This window comes from Calidris pugnax, unplaced genomic scaffold (genome assembly GCF_001431845.1).
Source record: "Calidris pugnax isolate Ruff unplaced genomic scaffold, ASM143184v1 scaffold103, whole genome shotgun sequence".
In the NCBI taxonomy this organism is placed as follows: Eukaryota; Metazoa; Chordata; class Aves; order Charadriiformes; family Scolopacidae; genus Calidris; species Calidris pugnax.
The window spans coordinates 3135942-3152519 of NW_015090990.1; positions in this window are offsets into that span (position 1 = coordinate 3135942).

Consider the following 16578-nt stretch of genomic DNA (forward strand, 5'->3'; position numbering starts at 1 on the left):
TGCCCGCTGCTGGGGGGGGGAGGGAGACGGGAATCGGCGCTGGGCTTTGGGGTGGGGGGAGATGGAGCCGCGGTACCCGCTTCCCTCCGCTCCGAAGGGGGAGCGGGAGAGGAGATGCTCGGCACCCTCCGAAATCAGCACTTTGTCGTCACCCGGGGAAGGGCAGGGCTGCCCCGCTGCCTGCTGCCCACCCGGCCCCACACCAGAGCACCCAGGCTCCCGGCCCCAGGGAGCACATGGCCATGCTGTACAGACCGCCGACACCAGCACCGCTCACACACACACACACACACACACACACATACTGGCACCGTGCACAGGTTCCTCTGGCCATGTGCGAGGCTGTGCTCTGAGCGGGATGGGGATGGAGCATCCCGTGGGATGGAGAGGGGGGCACAGCTCCCTGGGCTGGGGCTCACCTCTGCCAGGGCAGAGCTTGGGCTGCAGCGTTGTGGCCGGAGGGGAGGGTGCCCAGGGCAGTGCTGTGCGTGCCTGTGTTATTGTATGGTAAGTTATTTTCTGATTGTGAATAAAAGTGGATTGGAGACAGCGTGGGGTATTTCAGGGTGCTGCACCCTGCTTTTCCTGCTGACTTGGGGCTCTCCGCTCCTGGAGGGTGCCAGAAGGATGGAGGGGGACCCTGGCTACTGCCTGCCCACTTGTGCAAGACTTTCTCCCCAGTGCTCTGCTGCCATCCCATCATAACAGCCCTGGAAGCTGTTTGCAGAACTTCCAGGAGGTTGGGACCCCCGGTGGGCACCCCAAGCCCTTGCAAGGTGGCTGCTGGGAGGCTCCTGCCCAGCTGGACGCGCGCTGGACCCCGTCCACCCTGTGGGAATTCTGGCTGTTGGCCCCATGCCCATGGCCCTGCTGGGGCTGGGGGTTGCCACACCGCTCCCCAGGCTCCTGGGGAGGGATGGTGGGGCTGGAGAGCTGGGAGAGGGGAAGAGAGCAAGGACAGGACAAGCAACAGGGGGTCCGCTAAACGGCACCTCGCTGCGGTGGCAGGGAGGGCACCCATGCGGCTGCGGCAGCCTGCGGGGGCCAGGCAGTGAATCATGCTGCTGGTATCTCCTGGCTTGATAACTTCCCCGCTCCTCCCACGGCTGCGTGCTCCTTGGGGCTACACAAAAAAAAAAAAAAAAAAAAAAAAAAAAAAAGAAAAAATCAAGGAGGAAAATACCAGGCTGGAAGGAAGCGAACGCCCCGGGCCCAGCGGGGAGCAGCCCGTGTCCTCGTTTCATAACGGCTCCCGCAGGCAGCGGGGAGCTGGGTCAGCTGGGACGGATGCTCTGCCCTTCACCACCCCCCTGGGTGAGGGGGCTGGCTTTGCTCCTCCAGGGGGAAACCGGGTGGATGTGGTCCTTGCCCCTGGTGCCAGTTGTGTTTTAGGGGCTGAGGAGAAGGGGAGGGTGATAGAGAGAAGCATGGGAGCTCCTGTGACCTTGTGGCACCTGCGTGGCTCCGTCTGCCGACGCAGCAGGGACAGCAGGGCACCCAGCTGCTGCGGTGGCTCCCGGCAGCAAAGACCTGGGGCTGGTGACCTCACAGGGATGGGATCTCTGCTTGGGGCTCAGGGCACCCGGGGTCCCCCTGTGTGGCATCAAAGTGTTCCCATGGAGTGAGTTTGCTCTGGCAGGGCATGCCCCCGGCAGTTCATTTTCCCTCCTGAGGTCCTGCTTTTTCATCTCCATCTCCAACATCTTTTTTTCAAATCCCCAAGCCCTGTGCCTTTCACCCTTTGCCCCAAGCACTAGTCGGACTCCCTGATGTCCCCCGGCCACCCCATCTCCCCCCCTCCCTCCCAAGCTGGCCAAGCCCCCGTGTTCCCAGGGCTGTGCTGCCCAGGGCAGAGGGGCTCTGCACATCCATCATGCTTCAGCACTTTGTAGGTGGCGTTGGCTTCCCACCTCCCAGGGGCTGCTTTGCAGGCGCCTGTGATCTCGGGGCTGCCTGGGGTGATGACTGACTCACCACAGAGCTCTCCCCCCACCCCACCAGCCCCTTCGCTCCCCTGCTTGCTAATCCCAGGCCACCTGCACTGCGGCAGCTAGATCCCAGCATATGGCTCCCCTGGCCGGGCAGAGCTGGGGAGGGGACCAGAGTGGGGACAAGGTGCATTTGATGATGCAGAGAGAGGACGTCGGGGCAGGGCTGGTTCCCTCCAAGCTCATCTCACGTTTCCCTGCTTAGGACCAGGCTCTGAGCATCCTGGGGCTGCAAAGACTGCAGCTTGCTGGAGAGCCCCCCCCATTTCGGGAAGGTAGCGTTATGAAAGGGCACACCAGTAATGCCAGCAGAGCCAGGGTGAGACTCCCAGAACAGCCTGGCCACCAAACCTGGCAAGCCACAGTGCTCGGTGCTGTTTGGTTCTGCAGAGACCCCATCTGAGCTTGGGACCCTGGGACATTGAGGGGAAAGAAACCAAGATCCCTTGGTCTTGATGGGTCTGCGGGTGGCATGTCCAGGAGTGCAAGCGCTGTGGTGTAGGGGTGCTTTGGGCTGCAGGCAGCGTGCTGTGGGTGCAGGCAGCGTGCTGCGGGTGCAGGCAACTCCAGGGCACAGGCTTGCTGGTTGCAGGAGCTCATCCTCTCCTGGGGCCAGCTGGCTCCCAACGCAATACCAACCTTCGAGATCTGCTCTGTGGCTTCCCTCGCTGAGTGTCTGGGAGCCACAGGCAAGACGCCAGTATGCCTGTGGTTACAAAAACAGTGTCCCCATGCTTCCCTAACTGGGAACTAGCCGCTGGGCAGCCATCCTAACAACTGCACTGCTGGGCACAGAGAGCATGCAGGACACCTCCTCTCCCCACGGCCACTGCTGAGCTACCAGAGCCAGTTACCAGTGAGGGCTTGGCTCCCCAGGGTCTGGGTATCCCAGACTTCTCCTCTTCCATGACTCTGAGTGCAGCCTCCCTGATCCACAGATGGGATCTGTCCCAGTCCCACCAAAGAGCCGTGTTTCCTCACATGGAGGGACTATCTGAGCCTTCTGAGCTGCTCCAGCCTTGAACCTTCTGGTGCATGGCCCCCCTATCCCACGAGGGACACTTCCACCCTGCAGGGTACCACGCACGGGGCTGGGCTGAAATGGGAAGGTTCAAGGTGCTTTGCTCAAAACAGAGGAATTCCCATCAGAGTGGAAGAAGCCAGGCAGAGAATGAAGGTGCATTTTCAGCAGAGGGGACCAGATTTTCCCAACATTCTCCTGTCATCTCCCTGCAGGGGCAAATCGCTAAGGAAGTTCCAAAACTGAAAAATAAATGGCGATTTCTTTCACGCGCATGTCATGAAAAGGGCAGTGAAGGCTTCTAAAGAGGGCAGCAAGTCCATGCTGGCAGAACCAAGGGGAACTTAGTCCAGTTTCATTAGGTGTTTTGGCCCAAGCTCTCGAGATTCCTCCATGCCTGAGTGTTTGTGCTAACTCGGTGGCTCTGCTAGGGTCATGTCAAGTCCAGTGGCTTTCTCAAAGTCTGAACTTGCCAGTCGCAGGAGCCGGAGAGCTTCTCGGCTCCTTCCAGCAAACCAAAAGTAAATCTCACTTCTTGCCCCTGCGGTTGTGGAGAGGGATGGGGAAACCTGACCTGAGTGTGACCGCTGAAAAGGCTATAGAGAGACTTGAGCTGGCCTGATTGGTTTGAACTTCTGCCAGGTCTGAAGCCAGATGTGTGGCTGTCCAGATGTGGATAACCCAGGCTGGAGCTCTTTCAGACCCTGGCCTTGTGCCCATCACCAGACACAGCGTGGAAGAGCCAAGGGGACAGTGGATTCCCTCCAGCATGGCAGGTCGCTCTGGTCCTTTCTCCTCTCACCCAAAGCCCTAGCTCATCTCCTGCTTCTGGAAAGCTCCAGCAAGGGTGGGGAAGGTCTCTGGGGGTGGCAGGGGGGGAGTGGGGGGGCTGGGACTTTCCCCAGGAGATCACAGGAGGAACTTTGGCTGGAGGGTGGGGGGAACCGGTGAGGAGTTGCTACATCATGCCCCAATGAGCCGTGAGTAACTCCTCTGGTATTTCTTCCCCGCGCAGAACAGTCATCAGAGCCAGATCCTGCCCGGGGGAATCGCTACTCGGGAACGCCCAGCCCCATCCAAATTCCATTCCTGCTCCCATCAGAGCCAACATGAAGCAGAGCCACAAGGGGACAGTTCTCTGGTACCCCCCATCCCATCCACTGGGATGGCATGAGCATGGCCATGGGCAGGGCTGGCAGGGCCGGCTGGCAGAGCCTGGTGGACTGTTGACCCAAAAAAGCAGCCAGATGCACCTGGGCTACTGGAAGTCACTGGAGAATAGTCTCACTGAATCTGCTGGTCCAAGGGGAGCATAGGGCAGACCCTTCCTTGCCTCGGTCTGGGCAACTCGCCTCCATGCTTCCTCTCGTTGAGAAGCAGGTGGCCACGGCTTGAGACCCTTACCGAGAGCCTGGCTGGCACCATGCTGCAACCTGAGCTGCAGAGAGGTGCTCCGAGGCTTTCCTGAAGTTCAGTCCCAACATGTCATGCTTGGCACCAGTACCCGTGCAACCCCCCGAAAAAGAAAAAAGTTTGGCCCTAACTGACCTGCTTGGCAAGGCGAAGTACCTACAGCAAGGCAGCAGCTGGCTCAGGAGAGGAGCCCGGGAGTCCTTTGCTCCCCCTGCCAGGCCCAGCTCCTGCCCACCACCCCTGGCACAGCATGCTGGTGGCATTGCCCCCCATGATGAGGGTGGGTCACCTACCTGGTGAGGAGGCTGTAGCCACCACTGTGTTGAGCTTGTTTAGTGACCAGACATGCCGGCAGCAGGTTGACTCTGTAGGAGCACCCCAACTCTCTGAGAAAACTGTGGCCTCCTTGCTCACCCACAGTGGCATTGGTCCTTGGCGCTCCATGGCTGGGTGCCCCTGGACATGGGGCTGCAATGCGTCTGCAGAAGGGACAGCAGTGTCTGGAAATTTGTGGGCTGTAGAGATGGAGAACAGAAGGAGGGCTTGGGCTGAAGGCTATGATGGAGTCAGGGCAGCTCCAAGGGCTGGGGTAGGAAGAGCTCCCGGGAGAGGCTGGAGAAGGGATGGGGAAGGTAGAGGCTGAGCAAGCTGTGAGGAGACTTTGGGGTGCACTGAGCCCCTTAGGCAGAAGATCTGAGTGGAGGCAGTGGGTGCAGAGGAAAGGAGTGGGCAGGCACCAGAGTGAGCACCAGAGTGAGAGCAGAGTGAGAGAGGCTGACAGTGTGTCTGGGAAGGGGTCATGTGGAGGTTCTCCACCACTCAAACCCTGGTGGTTGAGATTTCCACCAAGCAGATGGGCACCAAGTCTCCTCAGGGAGCCTATGGACTCAGGGGGAATGCTCTAACCATTGGACCACCTTGCTCGTGATCTACCCTAAGCTGCAATGGCTGCGTGTAGGTTTGAACTCAAATATTCCTCACCCTCTCAGTCCTGCATGTGGTCCCCTACCCCAAAAAACACCAAGGACACCCTAGACCTCTCAGGGAGTGTGTGAGGAACACTGCTTCCTGGCACAGGTCTGTGACCCATGAAAATAGGGCACCCACCGCTTTCCTTTATCCCTTGACCAGAGACCTCTCACAGCCAATGCCCGACCCTTGGCTGCTGCATGAATGGGTGCCTGTTCTCTGTCCCCCAGCTGGAGCTGAAGAAGAGGAAGGTAGGTACATCAGGGTCCATCAGGATCCCCACCTCGCTGTTTCCATGAGGCAGGTGGAGGAGGCAAGAGGATGCCTGGCTGTGACAGCGCAGGGGACACCCAGGGAGCGGGGCGTCCTCGGAAGCAGCCTGGTGGAGGCACCAGGACAGATGGAAGAAAGGGGGAAAAGCTTTTTGGACATGGCCAGAGAACACCTAGGGGGCTAGTTTGTGCCACCCCTCTTCTTTCCCCCATGGCAATGGGAGGTTTTTGGCTGGGGAAGGAGATGACAGAGGGGCAGAGCCGGCGTGGGGGCAGGACGCCAGTGCAGGGGAGGTGGGAGCAGGCGGCTGGGGGTTGGAGGATGAAAGCGCAGGGTCCTGGGGCGGGGGGGGTGACAGGAGGGGTGCAGAGGCAGCCAGCACAGCCAGGTGCAGCGGGAAGGGCTGGGGGGAAGGCAGGGAAAAGAGGCCAAGTGCAAAGAGAGCAAAGGCAGCGGAGGAAAAGAGAGCGTGGCCAGAGAGGCAGACATGAAAGGGGGAGTGAGGCAGGGGAGAGATGAAAGGGCCACGGCGCGGGTGCTCCTGCCTCCTCCCCAGGCTCCCGGGGCTCTGTAATCCCCGGGGAGCTGGCTCCTCTCATGTGGTGGCCCGCAGCTGTGTGCGGTCGGCTCAGCCCCACCGCTCCGCACTGGGACTTTCCAGGAGGGGGAGAAACCCAACACAAAACACATGACTTAACCAGCGCGTGCCAGGCCCCGGCACACGCGGGGTCTGGGGGCACCCCGGTACGCAGCACGCCCCGGGATGCTGCAACCCACCAGGGCTAGGGCCAGCCGGCAGGCATGGTCCCTTCTCTGCTGGAGAAAGGTGGCCCAGAGCCCGGTGAAAGGGGTATGAGCCCGGCCAGTTGATGGGCAGAGATCCAAGGTGGTTACACACGCGTGCAAGAGCCAGGGAGAGCCTGGGGGAACCTGGATCTAACAGCATCGCAGCTGGCCCCTTAGGGGCACCCCCTGAGGGCACAGAGGTTGGGGGTGCAGGGGCCACGTGGGCTTGGTCCCTCTGCTCTACTTCCCCTGTCGAGTGACATATCCCCGCTCCTGCCTGCTGGGCTTGGCTCTGGGTACCAGGGATGCAGCAGGACTTGGCAGACAAAGTTGGCACCCGTCCTGATGGGTCACTGGGTCACTTATTTTACAGCTCAAAAGCAAACCAAGAACCCAGGCCACAGAGGATACTAAAGTGGTACTTCCGAGGCACTTGTGATTTGGGATATCTCTTTTCTCCATGCCCAGTTCAGGCCACAAGAGGAGGGTTCTTTCCCATAGCAGATGACCTTGCTGCTGGACGGTCTCCTGTTCACCACTGCTAACTGCAGGGATGCTGGGCTCTGTGAGGATGCTGGGCTCTGCAGAGATGCTAGTCTTTGGGGATTCTCAGCTTTGGGGCACATGGGGCAGCAGAGCTGATACCCATGGGAGATCCTCCATATGCCTCCCTTCCTCCTCATCTCAGTTTTGCCTGTGCCAACATTCTCTTGTGTGCCTTTGTGAACCAGGTGGGCTCAGCTAGAAATGACTATGACCGAGCTTGGGCAGCATCAGAAGCTGCTTTTGCCCTCTTGCCTCAGGGCTTTTCCTCTCCCCAGCCCCACTTTCAAGACAAAAGAGGACTGGTGCTTGGCAGAATGGCCAGGGAGCTCCCATGAGCGTCACACGGTAGGGCCTTCCCCTTCCAAAGACTCTCACGGAGCAGCTCTAAAAGTCTTGCCCCTCTAGAGAGATCCCATCTAACTCTATCTTTTTGGCTGCATCTGGAAGTGCTCTAACTTCCTCCAGAATACCCCACCATCCCTGCAGCTCCATCCACCCTCAGCAAGAAGCTGGAGAGGGACTCTCCTTGGGGCAAGAACACCCCAGCCCTAAAGGACAGTCCCTGCCCCTGCTACATGCGGGGCTTTGCATGGGTTGGGGAGGGTGGCACCACCCTCAGCCACACGCACATGAAAGAAGGGGTACAGCCATCCCCATGTGCTCCCTGACGTTGCTCCTGGGAACATCTCCACATGATGGCCAGGAGTGCTGCCTCCGCGGCCACAGTGGACTCTTTCTGCAGGGACCCGGCCGAAGAGGTGATTAGGGTGCTGTGGTGGGGAGAAGGGGGTGGCCATGTACAGCCCCCCCATCCCTCCCGGTACGAGCCAGCCCTTCCCAGAGGAATGCTCCAGCACGGCTGCAGCTGCAGGGAGGGGAGGCGCTTGCCGAGCGCCGTGGCATGAAGGCATGATAGGGCACGCTCCGCCGGACCATGAATACCTGTCCCAGGCGGTTAGAGGCACCCAAGGCGTGTACGGGTGGCGCGGGAGCACACGCCTCGTCAAGCCTGGGCGGTGGTGCTCCATCGGGAGAGAAGGCTCCTTCCAGTTCGCCCTCCCACTCGTGCCAGTGAACGGTGAGCCACCCCCCCGGCAGAGACCCACTTCCCCATCACACTCTGCACGTAGCGCACGGGTCTTGCTGGGGCGGGGAGGGGGGGATACCCCTTTTCTCCCTGGCAAAGGGGGTGCAAGTGGGTCTGGCCTGAGGCTGGGGGTGGGCTGGGTGGCCTTGCTGGGTCCCTCAAGCCTTAGCATCGCTGCCTGAATTAGTTACCAAGGGAGCTACTGAGTGAGAATCAGAAATCAGGAGGTGTGCGAGACAGTGAAAGAATAAGGAGAAGCTCAAGTAGCAGTGCCTGATGACTTGCTCTCATTTACTGCTGGCATGTAGATGGAGAGCATGGCTGTCACATGCGTGGGGACACATCCATGCGAGCCTCGTCTCTGCTGTTCACGCACAGGTCACCGTGCCCCTGCAGCTACAGGATCCTGTTCCTCAGGTCAAGCTGCACCCCTCTGCCACTCCATCACACTGCCTGCAACAGACCAGGAGCATGTCTCATCCCAAGAGGCCCCCAGACTCTTTGCTTGCTTAGCCTGGTTACTGATGCACATATCCCTGGGGTATCCTAAAGGGCTGATTCCAAGTAGAGAATGGAGGGAAAAAGCCAAAGTCTCCAGCTGTTTGCAACAGCTGCCTAATAATAAGGATGCACCACACCGTGGCACTGCCAGTGCTAATCTTCTGCCATGACCAGCTGGGGTAAATACCTGCTGCAGGAAAGGGCTTTTGCTTAGCAACATCTCAGAGTAAAGCCAGGTCTGGTCTAGCGTTGGTAGCCCTGTGCTGGCTAAAGGTGCACTCCCGACCCCCTGGGAGCCAAGGGCTGGGGGTTCATGCTCTCTACAATTGGGCTAACGAGGAGGCACATTTCCAGCAGCTGGAACACCAAAGATTTTTTGGCTAGGACTGGGGAGTCTGCAGGGCTGGAGATGTTTGAGACAGGTGGGTTGGTGATCTCTGAGCACACCTGTCCTCAGGAAGAGGAGGCTGTGACAGGAGAGGTACAAAATCAGAAGACTTCTGCCACATTCCTCCAGCTGTAGGACCCAGAGCAAGCTCAAGGTGGCTGTCAAGCGGCCCCCTCACGTCCTCCTCCTGCACACACTGCCTGCCCAGCCTTACAAGGAGAAGCAATCTGTGCTGTCATGGTGTGTCATGCTCACCGTTCATGGGTGCCAAAGCCTGTGGTGGGATGGATTGTCCTGGACTGGCTTTGATGTGGCTGCCTGCTAAAACTACTCCTGCAAGGTCCCTGGGCAGCAGCCCTAGCTGCGGGGCAGATATCCCACATACTGCAGGGGCTCCCCGTCAGATGGTGGTGTTGGGCTGAAAGAGGAGACTGGCAGCAATGGAAAACCTGGGATGTTGTGGACCATAAGCAGTCTTTCTCTGGAAGCACTTTGCAGCTGGCAGCTCGGCCCTGCAACCTGCCTGCAAGATGGATGCTGTCAGCTCCAGTGCCAGCGCACAAGAGCTGCTATGGATAACACAGCAAGAAGGAGCCAGGCTGGGAATAGAACCCAGAAATCCCTTTCCTGATGCCGCTTCCATGCCACGTCACACACACTGAGAGGGTCCTTGTGCGGTTTCTGTAGCCTGGTGCTGCTGCTGGAGGGAGCTGGAGGAGATGCCTTGAAGAGAGATCCCTGGAGCCATCTCAGGATGAGAATCCCCCGTGGCGGGTGAGCCCTGTGGCAAAGCATGGTGCTAAATCAAGGCTGAATGCGGGCAGGGACGTGAGGCACTTTTGTCACTCAACTTGGGGACCAGAAACCGGAGAGGGCATGAGAGAGGAGGTTTGTCCCTCCTCAGCCCATGAGATGCTCAGGCTTCGAGCAGAGTTGCAGCCGCAATCGGCCCGTGGTGGCTGTGGTTCCTGGAGCTTCCTGAATCCCCATCCCCGCTGTGGGCTTCCTGCTGCCACAGCCACAGCACTTTAAGATTTGGGGATTCAGCTCCATCCCTGCCCTTCTGGGGGAGATATCCTTTCCCAGCAGCACCTTTCTCCCCTGTGCCAATGCAAAGCCCAGGGGATGAGCCCCACACTCACAGGGGACCACAGCATCCATCAGTCAGGCCGCCAGCTCGGTGGGAGCCTGGATCTCCAGCTGCTGGCAGAGCAGCCCTCCCTCACCAGCTGCCCCATGCTGGGGCTGCAAACAAATAAACAAACACCCCAGCACCAAACCCCAGCAGCTCAGACCATAATTACAGTGAGGCAGCTGGTGATCGGCACTTGAAACCTGGTGTGTAAACATGGCTTTCTCCGCTGCCACTCAGGCAAAAGCAACCTCCTTCAGGGGAGCAGTAATTTCAGGAGGGGGGTCCACGTTGTTGTGGTGAGGGCTGTGGCCGGAGACTTTCATCTCGGCCTTTTGATGCAGTGCAGGAATAATAGATGGCAGCTGGGAACACCCCACCTCTCTGCACTGCCTGCTCTGGGCCATTTTCCACCTCCCGGTGGGTAACTGAGTCTTCTTGCCCTTCCCAGCCCCTGGGCCAGCTGCCGGCTCCCTCTTCCTTGCCAGGATGGGTGAGGGCACAGGGAATCTCAAAGAGCCGGGCCAGGGCTGGCACCAGCCATCCAGGAGCTAAAAGAGCCATCTCATGCCTAGAAGGGCTGGCAGCCGGAGGCATGAACGGATGGCTGGGCCACATCACCATCCTGGGGCCACATCACCATCCATCTCGCTCTCTCACATTGCCACTTCCAGGGCTGTGGCTGCTCCAGAGCCAACAGACCAAAGGCATGTGCTCAGATACCTCAGTGATGGGCGCCCTTCAATAGCAATTAGAGCAGTGTGGCTGCCCACAAGAAGAGGTGACCAGAAGATCCCTGGTGATGTCACCCCTTGCAGAGTGAGCCCAGACTATCACGTGCATAATGTCACACTCTGTGCACAAGGATGCCACATCTCTGCAGGATCCCCTGCTCCTGTCCCTCAGCCCTACCCAGAGGTCCCTTGGGTATCACTGCAGAAGAGAGGAGGTGTGTGGGGAGTAGAGGGGAGGAACTGGAGAGGCTGCAGGGGTGGAAGAAGGTTGGAAGAAGGGATGGAGTGAAAGAGGATTGTCCCGATTAGGAGAGGTGGGTGCAGAATACCCTCGCTCCCTGCCTTGCCTCCCAGCCCCTCCAGTGCTCCCTGATACACAGCCCTGAGTGCGGATGCTCCAGAGCTTTGGTCCCCTCTGCCCAAGCACTGGCTCACCGTCACCGTGTGTCTCCTCATCTCCCCTCCGTGCCCTGCTGCCACTGCGTGCCCAGCCTGGTGTCACCAGAAGCCCTCTGCCCTGAGTCCGGTGCAGCTGGGTCCCTCTGGGGAAGGAGGTGGCGCGTGTCCTGTCACTGTGGGGAGGAGTGCCGCTCTCTCCCGTGGTGCCAGCACAGCGTCCGTGCAGGGAGAGGGAGGGACGGGACATCCCATGCTGCTGCAGTCACCCCACGGCGATGCCAGGCTGAGCACTGGTGAGTCCAGTGCCGTGGCACGTCAGATGGGCACGGCTCTGGGCACGGCTTTCCCAGGACACGTAGTGGCAATGCTTGGGGAGACTCCTGGTTTTGTGGGAGCAATTCCTGCTGGCCGTGACACCCAGATGCCACGTGCTGAGCTGTGCATGCTGGCAGCAAGGGGACAGTGCTGGGCATGTGGGTGATGGCTTCCAGGCACCGCAGGCTGACTCTCTGCCGTGGGCAAGCAAACTATGGCTGGGTCAGACTATCTTGGCCCACCCTGGCAAGGGTGCTGACCTGTGTTGGGATCGTTACTGGAAGCACTGGGTGCAAAATGCTGCCTCGTGCCCCTATGGCTCGAGCCCTCCTATATCTGGAGCCAGGGTGTTAAATCTACTGCTCTGGACCACTTCCAGCTCAGGTAAATGCACCTGCCAGAACCCCATCCCCACAATTTGAGAGCAGGGCACCTTCTTTCCATTTCGGGGGTGGGGGGAGAGAAGGGATGCTGTTGCCTCCTGGGTGTGCTCAGCTGATGCCCAACGCCAGCCCTGGCAGGCCCAGGGTAGGTGCTGGCTGCCACCCTTCCAGGTGCCGCACGGAGGATGCGCATGGTCCAACTCCCCGCTGACGTAACTCCTGGGAGGCAGCCGGGAGTTGCCAGTGGGGAATTGGCCCACATCACTCAGAGCACTTGGGGAGCCGTGCGGAGAGGAGTTAATTGTTAAATGTGGGCTGAGATAGGCTGAGAGGGGAGGGCAGGAGGCCAGGGAGGTGGCAGACACCTCACCAGGGCTGGCTTGGTTTACACAAGTTGGGCTTTGTTCAGTATCTCCCCGGGGTTTCGTGGCTGGGAGGTACCACCCTGTGCTGCTCCTCTGACGACAAGGGAGCCAGGCGGCTGCTTTGGGGAGCCTTGCAAAACCTTCTGCAGCAGCCGTGCCTCGGCAGGACGCAGCGACGAGGGGAAGGATGCCTCAGGTCTGTCCCACACACTGCCAAACCTCCTGTGAAGCAGTGGCCTTGAAAAACCTTGGGAAAACAGCACAGGGTGTCGGGAGTATGGAGGGAGTGAAGCCTCCTTGTCTGAACTGGGGGACGGTGGTCACAGCCTGGCCTGTGCCCTGGGCAGCCTTTGTCTGGGAGCCAGGCTGAGGGCAGCAGCAGTGGGCTGGAGTCTAACGCACCCATCTCGGTCGTGGTCCTGACTACCAGCAAAAGCATCACCTGGGGCAGAAGTTTTGGTCCACATGGTCTTCATACCCAGGGGACGGAGTTGCTGAGAGCTAACAGCATGCACTGGGCCAGCCTGCAGTCCCATCCGTCTCCTGGTAGGACACCAAGCAGGTGAAAGATGCCCCTGATCTGGCAAAAGAGAGACCCTTGCTGCTGGGACAAGCTCCTTTAGCCTTCAAGCCTGCAAGTACATGCCCATGCCCACTAAAGATGATGTCCTGATGGCTAACGGTGCTGGGACATGGGCCCTCCCTGTCAGGGGAAGATGTTGCTGCCTGCAGTGCTATCAGCCAAGAGCCAGGGAAGACCCATCACTGCCTTGGACAAACAGATCAGGTCTCTCTTGCACCAAATCTCCTTGGCATTGGAGTGTAGCAGACACCTGGATTATGCATTAAAACATGGGCAACCTCAGCTTCCCTGTGTGTGCCCCAGCTGGGTCCGTGGGGTGCCCACAGTGCAGAGCTGGCTCCTGGCCACTCGTAGCCCTTTCTGCCATCACGTGTCACTGAAGTGGAGCCTCCTGTCCTTCAGGTATAACCTGCCCTTGTCCTCATCCCAGTGCTTCCTCGCACACGCTGTGCTCAGCCTCGTAGCTGGGCTCTGTGTTGCTCACCACCAGCACCTTCCAGCCCTTGCGTCACCTGCAAACCCAGTCATCAGTGATGCCACCTCCCTGCTTGTTGGTGCCTCAATCAAAACAGCAAGTGTCTTCAGGACTTGCCAGCATCTCCCTGTCAGCATCTCCCTGCTCTGCCTTCTGCCTTGCTGACCTCCCTGCCTGATCTGCACATTCCCAGCACCACCCTGGTCCATTCCCAGCACATCCTCAGCCACCAGCCAGATGCAGTGTGTGTCTCTGCACTAAAACCCTGCAAAAAAAAAGGCAAGCCTGCTCACATGCTTACCCCCACCAAGCCAGGCTGGGGCTCAGGTTCACAGCAGCACGGCTCTGCTCTCACCCTGGGTCTGTGACCACCAGTCCCCATCTGCTCCTCAGCTGCGCCTGCACAGGGAAGGTCCCAGTGGGGAAGAGATGCCCCTGGGCTCTTCTGCCGAGCAGGGTCCTGTGCTCAAAGCCAGCCTGAGTCAGGCTCCTTGCTTGGCTGCAGGGGAAGTACGTCAGTCCCTCTGAGCCTGCCTGCCCTCAGGCTTTGCTGGCTCACACAGAGTCGAGGAGAAGCACAAGGGTCTGCCTCATGCTGTGGAATAGCCTCATGGCTTGCAGGAGGCTGCACAGCATCTCACAGCATCCAAACACCTCCCCGAGCTGCTGTCGTGGACCCCAGGGTCTCTGACCATCCCCACTTCTGCAGGCACACCCCCTTGGCTTCTTCAGTGTCTGCTCTTCATCTCCACCTGACCCCCAAAGGTGATCCCTGAGTGAGATGGGATGTTCTGCAGGTCTTCTGCCTGCTTGTCCTTCCCCGCATACCCAGCCCCTGGCTTTTGGGCAGGCTGCTGGAGGGGAGCAGGTCTCCCCCAACCCCACACTCCATGTGCTTCCCAATACTAGGAGCTTCCAATTCTGGACAACCTCCCCCCCGATGCCACTGCAAAGCCCTCTGCAACAGCCACAGGGGAATGAAAATACATATATCCGAGGCTGGAAGAGCCTTGCACTTTCCGCAGCCAAATAGCGCCTGGCAGAGCAGGAGCAAGGGTCCTGGGAGAGGCAGCTCCCTGCCTGCTCGGTCCCTCAGCCACGGCGGGGTGTCCAGGGTGGCCCCCCAGCACCTGCCTCCCCCCAGCCTACGAGCCCCGGGGCAGGGTGCAAGGAGTGACAGGTGAGTTGGCAGCAGCCCGGCTCCGGCATCTCTCGGCGCTCCTTCAAAACCCAGCCCTTTCGCACGCCGTGTTTCTGCCGTGACGAACCGGCAGACATCAAGGAGAAGTAATTTGCTGGGATTCTTCTGGCCAGGCGTGTCCCGACGCCCACACGCTGCTCTCGCCTGTGCGGACGGGAGACACGTGCTCTGATGTTTCCCGACACCCGGCATCGCTGCTGGCTTGTGGTGGCTGGAAACACTGGCAGGGGGGTTGGGTTGGTTTCTCTCCCAGACCTTGGAGTCCACAGGTGGGTATCAGTTCAGGGTTTGCCCTTCCCAGAACACAGGTCATGAGACACCAAACACACAGGGTTTTGGAAAGATTACCTTGACTCCAGACAGCACAAAACCAGCTCCAAAGGGAGCAGTGATGCTCTGCCCTTCCCTCTGTCCCACTGCTCTGGAGCATCCTTCGGCTTTAGGCAAGTCCTATCCTATACCCAAGCTGGTGTTGCTCTGAATCACTGATTCTGCCTCCTGCTGCCACTCTGGCAGCTGATAGCCTTCCTCAGCAGACCCTCCAGTCTGCTTTCCAGATTTACCTGGTCTCTACAAACCCCTCTGAGCTTTTAATTCCCATCTCTGAAGCCAAACTGCTCCATCCTATCTCTTGCATCCCATGCCCCATCTCAGGGCAGAGCTCTGGGACTGCATAGGCCTTGGGAAGGAGGATCTCATGCAGGGCTGGTGGGGTGGCTTGGTTCCCCTGTGTCACGGTCCCTTTGATGGGAAACTGTCCTTGGAGGCTCAATGTTGGCTGTGCCCATTGCAGAGCTGGGCTGTGCAGAGAGTCCCCCACAGGCCCTGGGGACTGGAACATGTCCAGGTCCCACTGACTTAGCAGGAGCTCTGCTGGTCAGTGAGCACGGACAAAGGGCATGTCCCATCCCCAGCACAGAAGTGGCTCAGTGCCATGGCCCAGCTGGGGGGTCTTCCACCCAGCTAAGGGTCTCGGGACCTTGGGTCAGGGCAGGGGTGTCTCCCGGGAGGGTCTGCCAAGGAAAGGATGCTGAGCCAAGTTCCTCAAACTGGCCCTCTCCTGGAAGTCAGACAGCAGCCTCCATCGGGATGGGAATCTCTTCCAGCCAACGCTGCTGCCAGCTTCTCCGTCACCCAGGAAAGCCATGAGGGGCTGGCCAGTGAAGGCACACATACCCAGGCATCTGGTGAGGCTCTGACATGCTCAGCCGTAGCCTGGGCTCGGTGACAGCCAGGCTCAGCCCAAAGTGCTGAGTCGGCTGAATCCAGGCCAGGATGGCTCCTGCCCTCACAGCAAGCCGAGAGGCTGACAGCGACCCAGAGTTGGGGATCGGATGGCAAAGGCAGCATCCCACAAGCCCCCCGCTCCCTGCTTGGCTCCCATCACCCTTCCTGGGGCCAGCCTGGCCTATGCAGGGGGGGCAACGGGGCTGGGAACACCCTCCCTGTGGCTTCCCTCCTAATAACGAGGGGATGACGCCATGTGTGCAAGCTGTTCCTAAGGGAGGAATGTCCTTTCTTCCCGTGCCATGTCGCGGCCGGATAAGTACAGGCCTCCAGCTCAGCAGCCTCCGCATGGCTTGCTGTCGCAAAGTGTATCTTCCACATCTGGCCTGAACGCTCCACAGCTGCCAGGGCTGCCCCCTCTCCCTTCCCAGCACATCTGCGCCAGGCAGCACCAAGATGGTGAGGCCACAGATACTGGGAGAGGCTGGGATGCGCGGGGAGGGGATGGTGCTTCGTGTCCCACAGGGAGGGGCTGGCACCGGGGACCCTCCTGCAGCTGGAGGGGAGATGCTGTGGCTGGTTGTCATGTGCCTTACACCGCTATAGTGGTCCTCATTATATGGTTATAGTTCCCCTCCTGATGTAGCTATAGGGACCTCCACTTATAGAGCTATAGGGGAGCCCTTTATACTCTGACCGGGACCACTCTGACCTGGGAGGCTGCCCACAGGCATGGAGGCACTTCTTCGGCTCCCCCTGGCCAGTGACAGAGATGGGGTCCCAGTTTAACAG